Consider the following 24381-nt stretch of genomic DNA (forward strand, 5'->3'; position numbering starts at 1 on the left):
TCCAACAAGTCCATCCTAAAGGAGATCAGTCCTGGGTGTTCATTGGAAGGACTGATGTTGAAGCTGAAACTCCAATACACTGGCCACCTGATGTGAAGAGCCGACTCATTTGAAAAGACCCTGATGCTGGGAAAGATTAAGGGCAGGAGGAGAAGGGGACAACAGAGGATGCGATGGTTGGATGGCATCACCAATTCAATGGACAGGAGTTTGGGTAAACTCCAGGAGTTGGTGATGGACAGGGAGGCCTGGCATGCTGTGGTCCATGGGATCGCAAAGAGTTGGACACAACTGAGCAACTGAACTGAAGTGAACTGAGGCTGATATTATTCAATGCAGCATCCAACTATTTGAAATCTTCATTAGGTATCTTAGTTGAGAGGGTTTGGAAGACTGGAATCACCCATTATCTAATAATATAATTAACCAATATTTTTCCCCATGCCTTTTGAATTTCTTTATAGATCAGGTACATCAGATCAAGGGTCAGACGGTAAATATTTTAGACTTTGTATGCGGTCTCTGATGTGACGACTCAACTTTGCTGATATAGCAGAGAAGAAGACACTATGTAACTGAATAGATGTTGCTGTGTTCCAATAAAATTTTATTTAGAAAAACTAACCAGTGGCAGATTTGGTGTGCAGGCTAGACTTCAGACTGCTGTTAAGCAGACAATTGCTGTTTTAACTGCCTAGCACACATAAATTAAAATATTCATATAAAAATAATTTACTAAAACAATTACATAAAATTGATGCATTATTTCTGTTTCAGGGTAGGGAAAGGAAAGAAAAATTAGCATATTTTGAAAGTGTGCTCTGTTACAGGCACTATATTAACTTCGTGATTTACAGCTATTTTCTTATTTAAGCTTTATACAATCCAATGGGGTAGATTTTACTACTATCTTTACTTTCAGAAGAGGGAACTGAGGTTCAGCAAGAGAGGTAGTCTGTCCACATAATGCAGTTAATAAACAAAAGTCTGAAATCTTTCTATGATACTGAGATCTTTCTATGATGGAGGAACTTAACACCACTTAAAAAAAAATCACAGTGGGTGGTGAAGATAAGCACTGCTGCTTAGGTTCGGGGGGAAAACCATACAGAAGTACTTAAACCTAACAGGTAATATCAGAAAAGAGTTATGATAAAATCTCTACCCCTAAAGGACTTTAAATTTAAACTGGAATTAAAAGTAAGATTCATAAAGTAACTGTAGAAGAAAAGACATACAATGGAAGGCTCAGTCAAATTTTTCAGTAGTTCAGAAAAGAAGGGACTAATATAGATCACAAGAATATTTAAAGTAAACATTTTTATAAAAGTAGTTAAAAAATATTTAAAACTGAGGCATATCTGGGGTACTAATTTGATTGTTCTTACAGGCTGGAAGACAATTTCAAGTTAACAATGTTTTTTGAAGAGAGACTGATCTGTAATTGACTGTGAAGGTACAGTGAGTTCTGCTTGTTTATTTTCCTTGTTTTTGTGATATTAATTTCCTATAGTCTCCAAGCACAGTATAGCACTGTCTACTGCTCTAAACATCTTTGCTATAACATTACTTCCATAGATACACTTTCTTTTTCACAAAGTCACACATTCTTCAAAGTCAAACACAGATTTCCAAGATTTTCTTAGAAAATAAAATATCATATTCAGTTGCAATTCCCTTAGAACATTGTACTCCCCTGGTGGCTTAGACGGTAAAGTGTCTGCCTACCATGTGGGAGATGCGGGTTCAATCCCTGGGTCAGGAAGATCTCCTAAAGAAGGAAAGGGCAACCCACTTCAGTATTCTTGCCTGGAAAATCCCTGGACGGAGGAGCCTGGTAGGCTACAGTCCATGGGGTCACAGAGTCGGACACGACTGAGAGACTTCACTTTCTTTAGAACAATATCTGGATCCCATTTCTCTCCCTCCTTTCCTAAAGTTAACCTTTAAAATAAAGTTGGTAAATATCTTCTCCACCCATCTTATTACATTAAGGCACTGTACTGATGTATGTGCTTTTAAAACTACAAAAATGGTATCATATGTACTTATTCTGTCACTTGCTCTTGTCACTGAAAGTTTGAAGACGTTGAAACTTTTGTTTGAAAGTTTTGTTCATTTTCCAGATGTAGTAACTGAGGTTTATTGATCTACTATGCTTTACACTTTTCTAGATGTTGATATTTCCTCATTTATTCATCTGGTTCCCCCAAAATAGAAATTTTGATTTTATCAGTTTTGTGATTGTTGTTTTTTTTTCACTATTACAGTATACAATTGATACTTCTATGCATGTTGAATGAACGTTTCCCTAGAGCTCATACCTACATGTGGCATTACTGAACTCACAGAAATATGTCAAAATGCACACAGAAAAACACTTCTTGCAGAACTGTTTACAAAGTGAAAATTGAATATGGTCAAATTATATGCATCAATAGCAGACAGATATGTAAGTTTTAATATATCTGTGCAATGTTATTAAGGAGAATGGGGTAGATTGATCAGTTTATTTATCTATCTGGCTATCTTCAGAAAAATGCCCCAAATTGATTGCTCAGTGAAAAAATCATTCCAAAACTAAATATAAATCTATCTCAATTTTCATACAAATCAAAAATAAAGTTAATAATGTATACACATAGCTAGGAAAAATCCCTAGAGAATTAGTTAAGAAATTCATATTAGTGGCTGTCCATGATATATAGAACGGACATATATTTTCTCTATTCTGTAGTTCTGTAGTTCTAAATATGCACTATTTAATCTACATCTATAACCAGGATAAACCGCTGCTGCTGCTAAGTCGCTTCAGTCGTGTCTGACTCTGTGCGACCCTATAGACGGCAGTCCACCAGACTCCGCCGTCCCTAGGATTCTCCAGGCAAGAATACTGGAGTGGGTTGCCCTTTCCTTCTCCAGTGCATGAAAGGGAAAAGTGAAAGTGAAGTCGCTCAGTCGTGTCCGACTCTTAGCAACCCCATGGACTGTAGCCTACCAGGCTCCTCCGTCCAGGGATTTTCCAGGCAAGAGTACTGGAGTGGGGTGCCATTGCCTTCTCCACCAGGATAAACATATAGATACAATTTGTTCTTCTCTGGATAACAGCACATTTAGATTTTGTGGCTACCAGTAATCCTTATAAGGACTACTTCTTCCACTAATTCCTAACTCATTTCTGGTTTTAGCACAACAAACCAAAATCTTTCATAGATTACTGCACTCCCCTCTTTGCCATGCCTTGAGATTTCTCAAAGTTGAAATTAATTATACTCAGGACTTCTCTGGTGGTCCATGGCTAAGACTCCACACTCTCAGTGTAAGGGACCCAGGTTCAATCCCTGGTCAGGCAACTAGACCCCACATGCCACAACAAAGATCAAGGATCCCAGGTGCTGCAACTAAGAACTAATGCAACCGAGTTAATTAATTAAATAAAATTCATTACCCTTACTAATACTACTTTTACCAAGAGCTCTTCTAACACAATCACATTATCTTTCCCAGACCTGGTTCTTAATTACCTTCTAGATTAATCATGGGATTTCAGGTAAAGAAAATTATAAAATTCTTAACAAGGTGCCCAGTGAAGCAGAAGAGTTACTGTCTCCTGGAGAAATATATTTGGGTGCCCAGCCAAGTTTCCTTAGGATGGCATTTACTTGGGTGTATCAAACATTATCCAAAAACCAGACTCTTCTTGCCTGTTCAGTCACTTCAGTCATGTCTGACTCTTGGCAACCCTATGGACTGTAGCCTGCCAGGCTCCTCTGTCCATGGGGATTCTCTAGGCAAGAATATTGAAGAAGATTGCCATGCCCTCCTCCAGGGGATAGTCCCAACCTAGGGATCAAACCTGTGTCTCCTGCATCTCCTGCACTGCAGGCAGTTTATTTACCCACTGAACCACCTGGGAAGCCTGATTCTTCTTTAATAATCATAAAAATTAATTTCTCTATTGTTCCAAAATTGATATTCAAGATAATAATGTTCAGGAAGAATTACACATATTCCATAAGCTGCTATTCACTAGGCATTATATGTAAGGAACTGAGCACATTGTAGCAAATAAGACATATCAGCTCAAAGTCCAACATCTCATCAGTGCTAAGTCTAAAATCACATCATCTAAATCAGATCAGGATAAGGCTTGAGTGTAATCCATTATGTTCAGCTCTTGGAGCATAATTCCTCTTCATCTATGAACATATAAACCTAAAGAGACAAGTTATCTTACCTCCACCTTCTCAACAAATAATGATAACCCACTCCAGTATTCTTGCCTGGAAAATTTCATGGACAGAGCACCCTGGTGGGCTACAGCCCACAGGGTCCCAAAAAGTCAGACACGACTGAGTGACTGAGAACACACAAACACACTAGACACACACACACAGGCATAGGATAACAGTTATCAACGTATGTAGATAGGAAGGCCAATCCTTCCTGTCTGGAGCTTAGGGTTCTCTTCCAAGATCACTGGAAGAATTCAGATCCTTGATGTTGTAGGACTAAGGCTCTCAGTTTCTACAGGCTACCTCTTCCTAGTCAAAGGCAATTTACATGACTCTGCTTTCTTCTAGGCCAGCAAAAAACATCTCTCTTTAAAGAGCACATCTTATTAGATCAGGCTCATTAGTTAAAAAAAAAAAAAAAAAAGCTCTCCTTTGATTAACTTAAAATCAATTGAGTAGGGACCTTAGTTACATCTGAAAATTTCTCTATATGTATATATCCCTTTAAGTTAGGAAGAAAATGACCATCTCACTCCCAACTTCCCCATCATGATACATGTATATATACATACACAAACATATTTAGTGGTAAATCATAAAGTTTTCCCAAGATACATCCATATACTTGCGTGATTTTCTTAAGTGGTGCTAAACAGGCTTAGTTTATCAGCAGAGAATATTGGTAGTGGAACTGATCCAAAGAAAGAAGATGAAGAGGTCCCTAAAGGATTTTCAACATTAAGAACCAGGAGATATTCAAAGAAAAGAGATCTTCAGCAGACACTTGGAGTCGATTCAAACATCAGGACCAAGACAATGAAACACAAAAGCACAGCCAATCATCCTCTGGTCAAAGGGGAACAGAAATCGCCATGGAAAGATTGTTTTAAGAAATTCTCAGAGGAGCATAATTGCTCACATTTTAACTAACCAAGAAGTGGTAATCAGACAGATCTTCTGGGAAAGAGTTTACCAACTGAGACTACACTGAATCTGGAGATGGACAGATACACTGGAGCAATCTGAGGCACACACACAGCCCCACCCCCTGCCACCTTCCAAGTGTGGTTCTCAGACTTGACAACAAGGACAATTTTCTGTTTCATATGGACCAAGATTCCGTGTTTAAATGAAATGACAATCCTGTTGCATTGCTTTTCTATTGCTGCTTGTAACAAATTACCATAATTTCCTAGCTGAAAAAAAACATGAATTTGTTACTTTATAATTCTGTCATTGGGCTGCATTCCTTTTGGAGGCTCTAGAAGAATCTGCTTTCTTGCCTTTTCCAGTTTCTAGAGGTGAACTGCAATATTTGGTTCATGGTCCCTTCCTCTACCTCCAAAGTCAGCAGTCCAGCATATTAAAATCTCTATCCTATTCAGATATTCCTGCCTCCATTACATAACGATATTTTTTATTATATTGGACCTACTTAGATTGTCCAAGATAATATTCCCACCTGAAAATCCTTAGCTCAACCATATCTGCAAAGTCTCTTTAGTCATGTAAGGCAACATTTCCCAGGTTTGGGGGTTAAAATGTGGACACTGTTGAGGGCCATTATTGTACTTACCATGCCAGTCAAATATTGCCTTTCTAATATTCAAACTTAATTAGTTCATTTGACTGCTGACAAAAATGCTCAGTAATATATTAATGAGCTTGCTTATCAAGTTTATCTGCAATATATTTCTACAGACTTCTATATTCTAAGAAAATTAATAGTGGGATTGTAATTAACAAATATGCTATCTAACAGAAAGTGTTAAGAAACATCATGTTCCTAAGGAGTTTCTTCAAAGCATTCGCACAGTATCTAATCTGTTCTTATAACTGTCACTTAAAGTAAGGGAAAAGTGGATATTATTACAGCCATTTTCAAGGTAGGAAACTAAAGCATACAATGGGTTAAGTGGCTTTCCCTACATCACTCAGGGAGGAATACCGAAGTAGTTATGAATAGAACTCATCTTCCTCTATCCCCATTCAGTAGCTTAAAAGGCTAGGAATAATGGTTACAATGATTCATGCTGACTAACATTTCTTCTCCAGAGCACAGCAAATCCAAAAGAGAAATTATCACAGACACATTAATACACCTTTGGTTATTTTTTTTTTTTTTAATTCCTGGTTTCAATAAAGCTCTAAAGAAGTATAGAGAACATGTTTCAATCTGTTTGGGAAATCTACTTGACCTTGAGTCATTTCACTCGAATTTCAAATAGGTTTGGAAGGTCTTAAATAAACATGACTTTAAATTTTAAAAACATACATTGTTAATATAACTGGTAGATAAGAACAAAAAGTAAAGAAATAACGGATGTGCAGAGGGCCTTAATTTCAGGTATGCAGACACAGTAACGTAGTGGGAGGCTAAGCTACCTGGTGGAAAGAGCTAGGGAGTCAGACAGAATTTGGTTAGAATGCCAGTTCTTCTATGTATACCAGCTGTGTAATCCTGGACAAGTCACTTATCCTCTCAGGTTCCTTATCTTAAAAATACAATAGCTATTTTACAGAACTGATATGAAAATTAAAAATAATGTGTGTAAAGTTTATACGTATAACTGAATCACTTTGCTGAACATGTGAAACTAACACAACATTGTTAATCAACTATGTTGTTGTTGTTGTTGTTTAGTCACTAAATCCTGTCTGACTCTTTTGTGATCCCATGGACTATAGCTTGCCAGGCTCCTCTGTCTATGGGATTTCCGAGGCAAGAATACTGGAATGGGTGGTCATTTCCTTTCAAGGGGGATCTTCCAGACCCAGGGATCCAACCTGTGTCTCCTGCATTGCTGGCAGATTCTTTATTGTCAGAGATGCCAGGAAAGTCCATCTAATCAATTCCATTCCAATACAAAACAAAAATTAAAAAAACAATATATGTAAAATACCTAGCACATAAAAGCATTTAATAACTTTCCTACTTAGGAAAAACCTAATATATATGAGCAGATTTTCCTTCTGAAAATATTTGCAGTGGATGCTAATGTGCTGCCCAGATTTCACCTCACAGAAGAAAAGATTTATTCCCCAAGATCCTAGGAGTGCTGCTTATGGAAATCTGTTTGTTGTAAGCAATGATAAATGGGCATTCTCTTGGATGAAGAGAGAGCTTCCTCACCCAATACCCACCCTCATTCCATGGTGGCCTGCCCCTGAACTGTCCCAGTTACTGATACAAAGGTCTGTCATTCTGATCAGAATGTACTGTAGGGTTGGCTAAGGCCTCTGTTGAGAGTGCTGACCAGCTAACTCTCCCTCTGTCCAATCCTGCTTCTTCCACTTCACTTCTGTTTCACAGGCTTTGATCTCAATAGCACTCCCTATAAGCTCCTATACCGTAGTCGGTTGGGAGTCATTTTCTCAGGGAACCCCATCCAGCAACAAGGTTGCAGGGTGTGTTGTTCAGCCTCTCTTATGGATCTTACCATCATTATTCTCCGCAAGGGCACAAGTATGTGTGATGGCACCCAAACACTGTTCAGTTGCTCTGCCAAGGACTGAAGAGTAAGGATTCTTAAGCCTTACTTCTACCAAGGAGCTGACAGAAGTAATATTCCTTATTGTCAAAGAGCCAGAATAAGTGTGACTCCTTTATTCCTGCTCTGTTTTACCCTCTCTCAACATCTTTCATTCATCAACTTGTGTGAAGATTCAGATTCAATAAGCAACAATATTGCTTATGTTAAGATTGGGGTCTGGGGGTTGCTTTATAATACTCCAGAAAAAAAAAAGGAGGATAAATGAAACATGACCAGTAAAATGTTGATCAATAATGAACCTGGGTGACTGGTACAAGGAAGTTCATTATACTATTCTCTCTACTTCTGCAATATGTTTGAAATTTTCAATAATAAAAAGTTGGATATTAGTATACGTTATAAAAGTACATGCATGTACTTTATAAAAATACATTTAAGGTGTGTATTTTTTTCTTTTTAAAAAATTTATTCTTTAATCGGAGGAAAATTACTTTACAATGTTGTGTTGGTTTCTGCCATACAATGCAATTCAGTCATAATTATACATATATCCCCTCTCTTGAGTCTCCCTCCCTTCCCCTCATTTCACCCCTCTAGGTCTTCACAGAGTGCCTGGCAGTGCTCCCTGTGTTATATAGCAACTTCCCTCCCCCCACTAGCTATCTGTTTTATACCTGGTAGTGTATATATGTCGATGCTACTCTCTCAATTCATCCCACTCTCTCTTCCCCTACTGTGTCCATAAATCCCCTACTGTGTCCATAAATCCCCTATGTCCATAAATCTCTACATTTGCGTCTCCATTCTTTACCTGCAAATAGGTTCATCAATACCATTTTTCTAGATTCCTTATATATGTGTTAATATACGTTATTTGTTTTTCTCTTTCTGGCTTACTTCACTTTGTATAACAGGCTCTGAGTGCATCCACTTCACTAGAACTGACTCAAATTCATTCTTTTTTATGACTGAGTAATATTCCATTGTATATATGTACCACATCTTCTTTATCCATTCATCTGTTGATGGACATCTAGGTTGCTTCCACGTTTAAGCTATTGTGAATAGTGCTGCTATGAACACTGAGGCACATGTGTCTTTTTAATTATGTTTTTTTCATAATTACATAATATATGGAAGGCATGTACCTTAATGATCAATTTTAAGATAGGTTTAACAATATATCTAAATTCTGCTTATGTTAAGCAAATAAATCTAAGAAAGTATGGTGAAATTCATATTTACCAAGCATATAAAATAGAGCTTACTAGACATCTTACCATGTAGTCCTCAAGTACATTTTTGAAAGTTGCTGAGGCTTTTCTTAAAAGCAAACCCCATAAAGCAATTCAGACTAAACCTAAAGAGATTTACTTTTCATGTTAAAAGTACAATATGCAGCTCTTCTGTGTATTACACAGACTTTTAGATTATTGAGATATTATAATGTACTGGAAAATTATTCCAATTTTTAGAATTTCAACTTTCTAAATGTCTTTTTGAAAACAATGAGTTATTTTAAAGTTTATAAAACCTAACATAACCACATCTTTATTTCTCCTCAACCCTTATAAAGGACCTTGGAAACTCAGTAACTGGTGCCACCTATATTATTTAAATTTTGGTCAAAACAACTCTGTTCTATATTTATATATAATGATTAAGTGTTAAGTTAGAATCACAATAAGAAAATGTAGCATGTGACTCAAATATTCAGTCTGATTAGAGTGGTATTATTTCTGTCTAACTCTCAAATGTTTATTTTAAGTATGCAGTGATGAAGAAACCCAGAAGAGTTCAAATATACTATGCAAACACATTTCCTGTCTTTCTATTCTTCTACATTTACAGGTCTTTCTGAAATTTGAGATCTCTAACAACTGAGGTAATTTAATCCAAACTTTGGAGAATATCATCATTGAGAAAATGATTTTTCTCAAAAGGACTCGATTATTTTAATAATTATAGAACTGTCCTAAGGTCTTCCTTTAGCCAGGTTATTATTAGAAACAAATGTTCTTTACATAAATAAATAAGACTTGGTTGACCTGAAACAAAAGAAGAGTATGGAACATTTTAAAGACAAACACATAAATGGTGTATGTAGGAGCTAGTCTAACAGCCTATGAAGACTGAATTTTTAAAACATTTTACCCAGCTCTCTGGACTACTACCCAAATAAACAAACAAGCAAATAAAATTCAAGTATGCCAAAGCCTTTGATAGTGTGGATCACAATAAACTATGGAAAATTCTGAAAGAGATGGGAATACCAGACCATCTGACCTGTCTCTTGAGAAACCTGTATGCAGGTCAGGAAGCAACAGTTAGAACTGCACATGGAACAACAGACTGGTTCCAAATAGGAAAAGGAATACATAAAGGCTGTATATTGTCACCCTGCTTATTTAACTTATATGCAGAGTACATATGCGAAATGCTGGGCTGGATGAAGCACAAGCTGGAATCAAGATTTCCAGGAGAAATACCAATAACCTCAGATATGCATACGACACCACTCTTATGGCAGAAAGTGAAGAACTAAAGAGCCTCTTGATGAAAGTGAAAGAGGCGAGTGAAAAAGTTGGCTTAAAACTCAACATTCAGAAAACTAAGATCATGGCATCCAGTCCCATCACTTCATGGCAAATAGATGGGGAAAAAGTGGAAACAGTGGCTGACTTTATTTTTGGGAGCTCTAAAATCACTGCAGATGGTGACTGCAGCCATGAAATCAAAAGACGCTTACTCCTTGGAAGGAAAGTTAAGACCAAACTAGACAGCATATTAAAAAGCAGAGACATTACTTTGTCAACAAAGGTCCATCTAGTGAAGGCTATGGTTTTTCCAGTAGTCATGTATGGATGTGAGAGTTGGACTATAAAGAAAGCTGATCGCAGAAGAATTGATGCTTTTTAACTGTGGTGTTGGAAAAGACTCTTGAGAGTCCCTTGGACTGCAAGGAGATCCAACCAATCCATCCTAAAGGAAATCAGTCCTGAAAAAAATATTTGTTGGAAGGACTGAGGCTGAAGCTGAAACTCCAATACTTTGGCCACCTGATGTGAAGAGTTGACTCATTTGAAAAGACCCTGATGCTGGGAAAGATTGAGGGCAGGAGGAGAAGGGGACGACAGAGGATGAGATGGTTGGATGGCATCACCGACTCAAACGACATGGATTTGGGTGGACTCAGGGAGTTGGTGATGGACAGGGAAGCCTGGCGTGCTGCTGTTCATGGGGTCGCAAAGAGTCGGACACCACTGAGCGACTGAACTGACTGACTGACTGGACTACTCCCCAAATAAATAAACAAGCAAATAAAATCCAATATGTATAAAGTAAACAAAAAACCCACAACATGCATTTTATAAAATATATGCATGTGGCATCCAGTCCTACAGGAGACATGAGAGATTTGAGAAGAATTTGACATGGCATCCAGTCCCATTACTTGAAGGCAAATAGATGGGAAACAATGGAAACAGTGAGAGACTTTACTTTCTTGGGCTCCAAAGTCATTGAAGATGGTGACTGTAGCCATGAAATTAAAAGGTGCTTGCTCCTTGGAAGAAAAGCTGTGACCAACCTAGGCAGCATATTAAAAAGCAGAGACATTACTTTGCCAACAAATGTCCATCTAGTCAAAGCTATGCTTTTTCCAGTAGTCATGTATGGATGTGACAGTTGGACCATAAAGTAACCTGAGTGTCAAAGAATTGATGCTTTTGAACTGTGGTGTTGGAGAACACTCTTGAGAGTCCTTGGACTGAAAGGAGATCAAACCAATCAACCCTAAAGGAAATCAGTCCTGAATATTCATTGGAAGGACTGATGCTGAAGTTCCAATCCTTTGGCTACCTGATGCGAAGAACTGACTCACTGGAAAAGGCCCTGATGCTGGGAAAGATTGAGGGCAGGAGGAGAAGGGGACGACAGAGGATGAGATGGTTGGATGGTATTGCCGACTCGATGGACATGAGTTTGACCAAGCTCCAGGGGTTGGTGATGGACCGGAATGCCTGGCATGCTGCAGTCCATGGCGTGCTGCAAAGAGTCAGACACGACTGATCGACTGAACTAAACTGGGTTCAGCTAGTAGAATGCCAAAAATCCAGAAGACTGATGGCACCAAATGCTGGGGAGAATGTGTAACAATAGGTACTCTTGTTCACTGCTGGTAGTAATGCTAAATGGTACAGATACTTTGGAAGACAGTTTAATGGTTTCTCATAAAATTAAATATATTCTTACCACATGATCCAGCAGTCATGCTCCTTGGTACTTACCTAGGGAGTTGAAAACTTATATCCACACAAAAACAAACTGTGCTATATCCATAAAAAGCAATGCTACTTAGCAATGAAAAGAACAAATAGCTGATCAAGAGATGAATTTCAATTTTAGTACATGCGCTGCCCAAGTCAGCATGTAGATGAATTTCAAAAAATATTATTCTGAGTGAATAAAGCCAAAACACAAAAGAATGCATGCTACTTGAGTGTATTAGTATGCAATAGTTGTGTCAGAAAATGCATAACCTTAGAGGAAGCAAATAGATCATAGAATGCTTGGGACCTGTGTGTGGAGGGGACTGATTATAAATGTACATAAGGGAACTTAAGACAACAGAAATCTATATCTTGATTGTGATGGCAGTTTGAACATAGTCTACACTTGTCAAACTCAACAAATTGTGTAACTACAATTGATGAAATTCGTTATAAATAAATTACACATCAATACAAGAACAAGAAATGAAGTGTCAGGCACCAAAATTAAAGTTTAATACTTATTTTCAAAAAAGTGACAATGACTGTATTTCATAAAATATTTCACTCTGTATATTCCTGAAACATTTATCCCCCTTTGTTATATTTAACATACACTTTACACATATGAGCAAATTCTGGGAGATAGTGAAGGACAGGGAACCCTGGCATGCCACAGTCCGTGAGATCTCAAAGAATTGGACAAGGCTTGGAGACTGAACAACAACAATACTTTGCATAAGGCTTTGCAGAGATGCATCTGGTTCCAGAAATGACAAGTGTTTATTGTACCACTATCAAAAATAGTGGTTTGTCAGGAGCCAAGTGCTCCAAGACTTAAAGATGGAGGAAGAGACACAGCACATATACATATACTTATAGAAAATTATACCATTAATTTTTGTTACATATGCACTACATTACTCTTGCAACACCAAAGTTAATCACTGCAACCAAAATGTGAGAAGTTCCCCCACCCCCATGGTAAGAAAGAAACAAAGCAACTGATTCTTGTTAAGTATTTGAGTTAAGTAATGAAAAATGTAAAGAGACATAACAAATATAAATGGAAATGTATAAACTGCCATTTCTTCCCCTCAAAGAAGATGTTGAGAACAGAATGGGAAAGGGGAATTACTATAATTAATTATAAACCTTTAAGATTCTCAGTAGGCTAGGTGCTATAGTGGCTATAAGTTAAGGAATGGTACTAATCTACAGGGCTTCCCTGGTGGCTCAGTGGTAATGAACCTGCCTCCTAACGCAGGAGATGCAGGTTCAATCCCTGGGTTGGGAAGATCCCCTGAAGAAGGAAATGATACCCTACTCCAGTATTTTGCCTGGGAAATCCCATGGACAGAGGAGCCTTGCAGGCAATAGTACATGGGCTCACAAAAGAGTTGGACACAACTTAGCAACTAAACAATAACAACAACTAATTTGAAACATACTTAGCTTCTTTAGATTTCCAATAAGTTATCAATATTATTTTATGATCAGTCCTATTTCTTCTCCATTTGAATTACTCCATTAATGAATGACTTTTTAGAATAAATGACTGTGAAGTAAACTGAAAAATTATGTAAATCATAGGTAAGCAACAAATAAATTCAGGGTCCCCCCCCTAGTTAATGCCAAGTTGTTTCTTCAGGATATGCAGCCTTGTATAAAACTCCCATGCAGGTTAGATCATGAATCAACAAGTATTTACGAAATTCCTATATTCTACAATACTATATTCCATGTGATAGGACAGACAACAAAAATATTGTGGGATCCTAAGGATTTTAGCTTTAGTTTCGTTTAGTTGAGGAAATAAAATACATAGATCCCCGTATACATCACTAACACCGTTTCTTCAGGACACCATTGGCACATACCTGCTCCCTTATAGTATATGTCTATTCAAAATTTACCTGCGGATGTCTGCATTAACCTCTTGAGATCCACTTTGCTGGAAAAAAAAAACTAAAATGAAGTGTATCTTTTTGCTCTTAAAGAACCCAGAGTCTCTTTTTTTCTTTTTCACAACAGTGTTCACTTTAGAAAATATGCACCTGCTAAAAGTAACAATGTAAAAAGTAAAATGACAGACAGAAAAGGAAGGAAACACAGAAAGAATAGAGGGAGGATTTAAGCATTTAACAATTTATCCAGAGAAGGTATCAGCACTTTTAATTTTATAATGTCTGAGCATAAGCATATGAAAATTGGGTTAATGACACAAAGCCCTTTGAAATATGGCAAAACATTCCCAAATTTGAATTCTTTCATGTAAAAATCCACTATATTAAAATGTATTATACATATCCTTTTTGTTACCAAAAAGATTTTGATTGGACTCTAAGTTGTCACTGATGAGAATAATTAGAAAAACTGGGAGTAAGGAACAGCAATACAAAAAGGAGATAAAACAAATGGCAGAGTAGGTAAAGTAGTTATTACATCAGATCTTACTCCTTTTTGTAATATGAGGAGACAGATTGTTGGCACATATGTAAAGTATGCTTCCCATATACTGTAAGATCATTTCACTAGGATCACATTGACAATGAGGCGGTAGAAATCAATAACCACATGTTATAACATTGGAATTTGACATAGGATCATATACTGAAAAAGACCTCTCGGTATGAATATTACCTTTGAAAAAGCCAATAAATACACAGCCATGACACTGAAACTAAAGGAAATAGAAAGTAAAAGAAGCATCTAATGATCAACTGATTATAATACTCATTATTGCTCATTAAAATGTATGCCATTCATCTCTAACCTTCTATATAGTGTTCAGTCTCTATTTTTTACTTTAGTGAATCAAGCATATGTATTTAACAGCCTTTTTAAATTTGTGACCTCAAGGGTTTCCCTGGTGGTTCAGCTTGCCAATACACAAACCCTGGGTTTGATCCCTAGGCCAGAAAGATCTCCTGGAGGAGGAAATGGTAACCCACTCCAGTATTCTTGCCTAGAGAATCCCATGGACAGAGGAGCCTGGTGGGCTAGAGTCAAAGGGGTCACAAAAGAGTTGGACATGAATTAGGAACTAAACAACAACAACAAAGAGAAAATGAGTGCAAAATTAGTGCAATGGCCACGAAAACAGCCGATCACAGAAAATGCTAAGTATTCTAGCTTCATAAGGGTGGATGATGATGCTTCAAGGCAATTTAGGGAAAAAAAATAGGACATTTGGTTATGTTGCAACATGAGGCACTTCTGATGTATCCAGACCAAGATGCTGATACAATAAGTAGTTTTAAGTGGGATCTATAGCTCAGGAGGGCTTCCCTGGTGGCTCACATGGTAAAAAAAAATCCGCCTGCAATCTGGGAAACCTGGGCTCGATCCCTGGCTTGGGAAGATCCCTTGGAGGAGGAAATGGCAACCCGCTCCAGTATTCTTGCCTGGAGAATTCCATGGACAGAGGAGCCTGGTGGGCTACAGTCCATGGGGTTGCAAAGAGTCAGACACGACTGAGTGACTAAGCACATTGTAGCTCAGGAAAAATATCTAGGTTAAAAATACTTGAATCTGTGGGATAGAATTGTGGTGAATATCAACATCAGGGACTAAAAGGATAAAGAGAAGTCAACTAGTCAAGCAGTAAAGGAAAGAATGAAAAGATTAAAGTGTTGTAGACACCAAAGGAGGAGAGGGAATGATGAGAACCAAATAGATCTTCAGCACAAGTGAGACAGGCCTGGGACCTGGGATCCTTGCTGCAGTGCTGCAGTGCTTGCACTTGGACACAACTCTCCTTGAGCAACAAAATACAAACTATATGGGACCAAAATTAACTGCATGCTGTGCAGTTAGGACAGATTCTGGACAAAAGGTACAAAGAAACCAAAAAACCACTTGTCACGTCAAAAGATCCTGAAGCAAAAGTAGGGTACTGCACATGCCCCCTGCACATCTAAGGGGTGGGCAAACCACCTAAGCCACCCCTCCAGCCTGACCCCTGGAACCAACTCATGCCCCAGCTCAGGAGCACGCCAGCAAGGGAAACTGTTGTTTGTTCTCGCTCCCCACTGTTGTTGAAAGGGACCCCATAAAGCCTTGCCTGAATTTCTTGTCTTACCTCTGATCAACTTCTATTGGTAAAGGAGACCAAGAATAGTGGTCTGTAACACAGGTGTACAAGGTACACTGGATCAGATATTATAATGTATTGCCTAACATTTTTATTGTGAAGAAAATCTTGAAATATGAAGGATAAATATAATGAAACAATGCAAAGTTAATATAAAAGAACAAGTATCTGAAGTTTAAGCTCTGGAAAAAGGAAAAAAACAGAAGGCTACTACTGAGTCTTTGAGATAAATTACAGTGCACATAATATGCTTTGAGCTAAACACTCCTAGAATTAATAAACTGCCTAGTTATTCGATATAAATCCACATGATTTATACCAAAAATTTGTTACATTCTACAGAGGAAAAATATCAATTTTCTCCCTTCTTTCTAAAAAGATTTTTGAACTCTGGGAGAAAGTTTATGATGATTAATAGAGGGCTGCCAGAAATTTGTATTAAGAGAAAAAAATTTTAATCTTTTATATATAAAGATAATACTTGAAGCCAACTCTCAGTAAAAATTATATTTTGAGGTTTCTTTTTCCCCAGAGAAATTACAAGCTATATTAGATTTTCTAGAACTTTCCTATGGGGAAGCCTATCATACTCTAATTAAATGGCTGCCAGGAGGTAAACATGTAGTGTATGACCCGCTTCCAGGCTCTCTTCATGCTCAGCTCACCTTGAGTTTAGTGCCATGGTAAACTTTCTTAAATGCTACATCTAATAATAATGTAACAGAGACAATATTTTGGAAATATTAAACTAATGGATGTTTTCATCCCCCCCTAAATTATGATGCCTTCCATTTCCCTGCCTATTTTATCACTGTCTATCAGATAAGATTAGGGAAATCTCCGGTCAGTGAAATTTATTCATTTTCCCTAGTACAAATGAGAAACATATAGACTCTCCCTAAAGAAATGCTATGTCAGAATCTCTGTGTGGGGCATGTGGGCCCTGAATGCTAATGAATGCATACCTGAAGCAACCTAAAGGTCATGGATGCTTTGGGAATTTGGCAGACAAAGACTAGAGACACTTATCAGAAAGCTTCATTGTTGATCGTCTCAGAACTTGTTCCCATGAGAGCAGAACCTCTGTGAAAGAAGTAGTTAAATCTTTAAAAGACCAAGCAGTAAAAGACCATTTGAAAAAGAAGGAAGCCTAGCCAGGAGCTAATTCCCTTTGATGATTTTATTATCCCTGTGAGCTCTCGGATAAAGTGAAATAGCAATCTCAGGGGGAACTGCTCTTTGAAGAGACAAGATGAGAGCTCAGCTTCTGAAGAAGTGGTCCCTGTATAAGCAGGGAGAGCAAGAGACGGAGAGGGAGGTCATTGGGCCCATGCTTGAGGCCCAGCAGGAAGCACTGCAGGAGCTGCAACTTGCATCCCAGGAAACTACATGTGGATGCCATCAAATGGGACCCCAGTCTGTTCCCCTTTGAGAGGGAAAGGCCAGATCACATGCCTCCAGAAGGCCAGTACCACAACATCATCAAGGTGTACACACCAGTGGAATTCAAGAGAGAGCTACAGGAAGCTGTCCTCAGAACACACTGCTCTTGAGAATCAGAATGACCAGGGATCAAGGCTACTTTACAAAATCATCAGGTCAGCTCAGTCACTCAGTCATGTCTGACTCTTTGCGACCCCATGGACAGCACCATGCCAGGCCTCTCTGTCCATCACCAGCTCCTGGAGCTTGCTCAGACTCATGTCCTTCGAGTCAGTGATGCCATCCAACCATCTCATCCTCTGTCATCCCCTTCCTCCTGCCTTCAATCTTCCCAGCATCAGGGTCTTTTCCAATGAGTCAATTCTTCACATCAGGTGACCAAAGTATTGGAGCTTGCTGTTAACAAATACAAGCTATGGAAGGAAGAAAGGAAAGAAGGAAGGAAGTGGGGGGAGGGAGGGAGGAAAGGAGGAGGAGGAAGGCAATGTCCAAAATTGAGCACCCATGCAGTGAGTTAAAAATGGTTCAGGGAGGGATTTGAGCAGAGAGGACTTGAAATAGCCTTCCACAAATATCCCAATTGTAGTAGTATGAGATAGAGAACCAGAAAAATAGCTGGTATCCCTAAGCCCTTGAACGGTGAGTGAAACACAGCTGAAATTTAAGTCAGTAAACTCAAGTGCTTAAAGTCACCAAGTTACTACTTCGAGTTAAGATATGTCTTATGGACTCTGAGGGAGAAGGTGAGGGTGGGACGTTCTGGGAGAATAGCACTGAAACATGTATATTATCATATGTGAAACAGAACACCATTCCAGGTTCGATGCACGAGACAAATGCTCAGGGCTGGGGCAATGGGATGACCCAGAGGGATGGGATGGGGAGGGAGGTGGGAGGGGGGTTCAGGATGGGGAACACATGTAAACCCAGGGCTGATTCATGTCAGTTTATGGCAAAAACCACTACAATATTGTAAAGTAATTAGCCCCCAACTAAAATAAATAAGTTTATTAAAAAAAAAAAAAGAAAGAAACAGGCAGATGAAGAGGGTTGGGAAGAATGTTCCAAGAAGAAAATAGCTCCAGGGAAAACAAAAAGTGTTAGCTGAATTCACTGAAGCAATGTTTATTTCAGGGTGTTTATAGGCAATTTCTTTTTCAAATTTTCTTCAATGAACATGTATTTTTGTGGTAATCAGAGAAACAATATTCTGAACAAAATAGACTTAAAATCTCCGACTTTTTGGAGATTACCCGGACTCTAAATGTTTATTTTCTTACTTTGACTTGTCTTTGTATTTAACATAGAAACTGAACAAATTATTGTAAATTCAATGCTCTACTCTAGAAATATATTTCCTCTTAGATTTCAAGACCTTTCAGGTCACTTGTAATTTTTTTTCTTTTATTTTGTATCTTTCATAGCACTAATACTGTCCTGTATACCCAATTATATTTAAAAGATGGTTAAATAATTTATATTGGATATAAACAGTAATTGAATCCATAAAACCTATAATTCTGATCTTATTATATGATGGCTAGTTATTGTTCCAATGACTTTGCAGAACTAGTCCCAAAGAAATCAAAGAGAATTATTAAAATTCCTTTTAGTAACATTTTGCTGAAGAAATTATCTCATTTGATATAAATACTTATACTTGAATTGGAATGAAAATTAATGCTATTTATTGTTCTAAAATCTCAGAAACAGATGTTTTAATTTCTTTCCAGGATAAAGAGGAGAGAAAATATATTCTTATGGTCAAAGTAACCATGACTACAGTTTTCAGACACATAACAAATGTTATTTTCATATATTTTGTGTTGGTTAAAATAATAATCTATTCTTATATATGAAATCTGTTCTTGGTGAACCTTCCTTTCACCCTGCAGCACAATGCTTAAAATTATTCATCAATTCAACAACAAGTAGTTTCAGGAGTAACTATTTTTCCCTCAGTGTGGAACACTCTTAAGGGTGTAGAAGTGCCATGCCCCAAAACATTTAGAATTGCTACTTTGGTCCCTTTTGGTATTTTTCTCTCCTTTCTCAAGGGTGAGGAATAATTTTCAGCCTCACTATTTAAGGCCCACATGTGAAGGGTGGCACAAACGTGATGGTAATTGTTGAGGAGAAAGAGGCATAATACAGTCCTAGTCAAAGCCAGTGAGTCTTGCTTCCCCCACACAACTGGAATATAGACCCTCATATACATGATGACACTCCATAAATAGAGCAAATAATGTGTACAGTTATTTAAACTAACATCAAATGGACTGAAAAATGGGTTCACAAAGAGCCTCTCTGAATAAGAAGAGCATGATATTATGCCTTAAGATTCTCCCTCTGTTCTTAGTAATACATAGTGGCTTTATTATTATGAGCAATGCTTTCCCTATCTGAGAGGTTTCAGCTCTGTTTATTTTAACAAAACTCTATGATTAGAACTTCCTGGTGAGTGATCTAAATCAAGGAAATGCTCTATATCGTGACAACTAGAAGCGTGTGAATATGATTTCTAAAGTATTATAGTTCAAAGGGGATGGTCCTGTCATGACAAAATTCCAAATGGAAGAAGACTGATTATTAATTCATTACTGAGTGCTGAGGGAATTTTGTTTTGCTATTTATCCCACAACTCAAAGAAGGTATGTGACCTAATGTCTGAAGAGAAATTGAAAATGGGGTAAAAAGTGAAAAGGATTATTTTTCATTTTATTCTTGGCAAGAAATTAGATATGAGATTTTGTAACATCAAATTATTTTGATATTACAAAAGGCTGAACCACAGAACAAGATGTGGAGGAGGATGGGCACAAGAGAAGGAAAAAAGAAGATGACGAGGAAAAAAAGGAGGTAGACTAAGAAAGTCCTCATCAAGTGAAGTGGCATGACAGTTATCAAAGAATATAATAACTTTGGTTATCAGAGACCAAATATAGATAACAGCAGCCAGAATTGTGCAATTCAGAATTTTGTGTCTTATTGAGAAATGTTTGAAATTCAGAAGCCCAATAAGATAATTTATGAAGAATACCTAAAATCATCTCATTAATGAATGGTTAGGCATCAAAAAGGAACAGATGTTCTCTGCAATAAATACCACACTATAGCAAATAATTTACTCTTAAAATATTTAAGAATTCTTCTCATGCAAATACTAGCATATTAATAAAAGAAAACACTAATTGACTTCAACAAATGATCCTCAGTTAGAGCAATTCAAATGATCGAGAAGAAATTAAAAAACACAAATTGCTAAACTAGTAGGAGACAACATTTACAGTTAGTTTCATTTGTTAAATGAGGCAAAATGCACATCTTGCTTCAAAGAATATTTCAAGAAATTTATCTGTAGAATTAGGATGTGACAATAACATTTAAACTCCATAGGAATTAGTATAAGGAAACTGCCTACCCTGACATTTCCCCACAGTTAAAGTAAAGCATTCTTATTCCTAATGACTAATCTTTCTTTAGTCCTTTCTGGTTTACAAAGTGCCTATATATACATCACCATTTATGTAAACAACCAGCCTGCATGAGTGTTATTCATTTCTGCTTCACAGAGAGGCAGCGCAGCACACAGGCTTTGATGCTAAAATCCATGTTCCGTCACTGAGTAGTCTGTGACAATTTATTTAAACTCATTGAATCTCATTTTCCTCATGTGTAAATAGAGACATTTATCTGCCTCATACAGTTATAAACATTAAATGAATCAGTAGCTGTAAAGTGCTTATTATGAGTGGCAAAAAACAAATCATGAAGTTACATGATTACTACAGGTAAAGTTGAAGCTAAGAGTACCGGATTAACTTTATGCAGTTAATAAATAGAAGAGTCAATATTATATTCTGTATTTTACATAAAGTCTAGCAACTTTAAAAACAAGCTTTAAAACTCAATCCAAATAAAATAAAGCAATATGTTATTCCTGAAAGAGCATACAGATTTTGGTGCAGACTTGGGCTCAAATAATAGCTCCACCACTTGGGCAAGTCACATAACACAATTAGCCTCAAATTTACTCAACTGTGAAATAGATACATTAATATATAACTCATATGACAATAAAATGAGATAATGACTCCATGAAATCCAAATGGAAGGACTTTATAAACTGAAACTTGATTCTTGGCAATATTTGGCTTTGTTGGAAATATTTTAAGTTAAGAGTTCCCAAACTGTTGTGTTAGAGCTGCCAGTACAACACAGGGCATACAGTTAGAAAGACTTTAACAAGTTTGTTTCCTAATGCAACAGGTACGACTACATTGACAAACTCTGATGAACATCTGATCTAGGGTCGTGAGTAAATGATGTGGTAAGGATTATGTGCTGGTGTATTTTATATTCTTTTCCTAGCAAAAAGTAAAAATTAATGAGATGAATACTTCATTTCAAATACTGAAATATGCAAAATGTATTTTTCAGAAAGTGAGAAATTCTATCAATAGTATCGTGTATCAAGTGATTTTAGAAAACAAAAAACTATGGTTGCTCAATTTAACAAATTAGCACTGCCACAGCCTAGCTAAGCATTCCAAGATCATTCCTTTAACTTTATGATCCCACACATTAACTCACATTAAAGGAAGATTTCAAGTAAATCTACTTGGATTAAAAATGTCCCTAACACTATATGACCATCCATGACTTATTTTACTTAGCATAATGTTTTTGGGACTCATCCATATTACAGCATAGTATTACAGCATAGAACACATATGCTTTGCACATAACACATGGCATACATCTTTTTTTTTGTGTTGAAAATCATAGACTCCTTCAATAATACCACTCAATTATGAAGAACTTTCTCACTACCCTTCTAAATTACTTTTTGTAAGTGTCTATAATCAACACAGTTTGACTCTTTGGGAAATGTTTGACATCAGTTTAAATAGATGCAAGGCATCTCTGAAATATGAGTTTCTGGGCTCCAAGTTTAGCTATGAAATAAACTTTACGCCAGAAACTTCCTTGCCAAACAAATCATTTAATAAACTCCTGGATATGAATAAACATGTATGTTGGTACTTTCAATACATGTAGGTGTATTGGCTGCCTAGCACTACCATAACAAAGTACCACAACTTAGTAGAAACAACAGAAAATTGAAAAAACAACAGAAATTTATTTTCTCGGGGTTCTAGAGATTAGAAATTTGAAGTCAATGTGTCAGTAGGATGATGCTTCCTCTAAAAGCTTTAGAGAAATCTTCCTTGCATTTTAATTCTCACAATACCAACAATCCTTGCTGTCTTGGTTTACATCTGCATTACCCCAATCTCTGCCTCCATCATCAAATGGCCCCTTTCCATGTGTGTATCTTTCCTCGTGTTATAAAGACACAAGTCATATTGGATTTAAGGTCTATCCTATTCTAATATGAACTCATATTCACTAATTATTATCCGCAAAGACCATATTTCAAAATAAGTCACATTGTGGAGGTTCAGTAAACACAAATTTCTGGAGCAGGAGACACTATTCATCCCAGAACAGTAGCTTTAATACTTATTTCATGCCATTTCAATCTCTTATGTATGATTTATCAGTAAAATTCTGTGATTCCACAATTGTGAAACCAAAAAATGAACCTAAGTCTAGCACAAAAATTTTTTCTCAAAATTACAAATTTTCTCATAGAGACTTATTACCAAACCAGTTATTACTGTATACCTCTACCTCTTCATGCTTTTGTACTTTACCCATCTAATTTCACAAGAAAACTTATTTGTGTGTGCAGCTCCTCATGCTTTTAGGAAATTTAAAGATTAAAGTAGATCTTTAATTTGGCTAGATGACTTTGACCCAGGACAGGACAAAAAAAGAGAAGGAAATAACTATGTTGTTGGGATTAGAACAGGGGATGAGGAAGGAGCTCAAGAGAGGGCAATGATGAGCTGAGAATAGAATCATTCCTCTTGGGTAGATCCCTGGGAGCTGAACGGCTGTGTCATATGATAAAGTCATGTTAAACTGTTTAAGAAACCACCACACAATTTCACCAAAGTAAGCGTGCAGTTTTAAATTCCTACCAACAGTGCATGCAGGCTTGTTTCTTCACATCCTTGCAATAGTTATTATTATCTGTCTTTTTTTTTATTGCATTTTCCTAATGACTAACAATGTGCCAGGCAGTCTGTTAGGTAAGTAGGTATATGTAAGATGGCAGCTAGGTAGTAGATTATGTGAATAGCACATAATCACTGCAAAGCATTTGTTGTTAGGGAAAAAGAGAAAGAGAGGGAGATAAAAATATAATTCCTCCAATAGTAAATTACATGAACTCACACCATTACATCATATCTTTTACTAAATAGTTTTAGGAAGTTTGAATACACTCCCTCATGAACAGAGTTTTCGGAGATTCAACTAAACGAAGCCAAAGATTATATCCAAGCCATCAGCCTGTCAAGTATTTCTTCTATATACCTCTGATCTTTAAAGCAATCATGTAAGACATCCTCTCAACTACTTCATTCTCTTTGAAAGGCATTTGCAATAGTATGGAGTACAAAGTAACTCTACATTTAAGCTTCCTCAGGGAAAAATGGCCATTATTATTTTAAGAGAATTTCCACAAAGATGATTTCGACAATAATAGATTTTTCTGATGAGTGATACCAATCATTTTTGATAGACTTTTAAAAATGTCAAATTTATCCTATAAAATGGAGACTGAGGCAAATGATAGAATCTCTAGCAATCAGCAATCCTGAATGCTTCTGTTAAATAAATTGAACAGTTCTATACTTCTTGGCTTCTGATTGCAAAGCCATACAAATGAGCTGCACACATGAATAAGTTTTCTTTAACTAAACATTAAA

General features: G+C 37.0%; 1 protein-coding gene and 1 pseudogene across 5 annotated transcripts in view; one reads left to right on the plus strand and one right to left on the minus strand.

Moving 5' to 3' along the window:
- Positions 1-24381, minus strand: part of ANKS1B (ankyrin repeat and sterile alpha motif domain containing 1B) — a 1049816-nt gene that overhangs the window by 744364 nt on the left and 281071 nt on the right. The gene's annotated exons all lie outside the window — the stretch shown is intronic.
- On the plus strand, positions 17081-17649 carry LOC145544579 (large ribosomal subunit protein mL40 pseudogene; annotated as a pseudogene).

The sequence above is a fragment of the Giraffa tippelskirchi genome, chromosome 4 (assembly GCF_054371585.1).
Source record: "Giraffa tippelskirchi isolate mGirTip1 chromosome 4, T2T-mGirTip1v1.2.pri, whole genome shotgun sequence".
Lineage (NCBI taxonomy): Eukaryota > Metazoa > Chordata > Mammalia > Artiodactyla > Giraffidae > Giraffa > Giraffa tippelskirchi.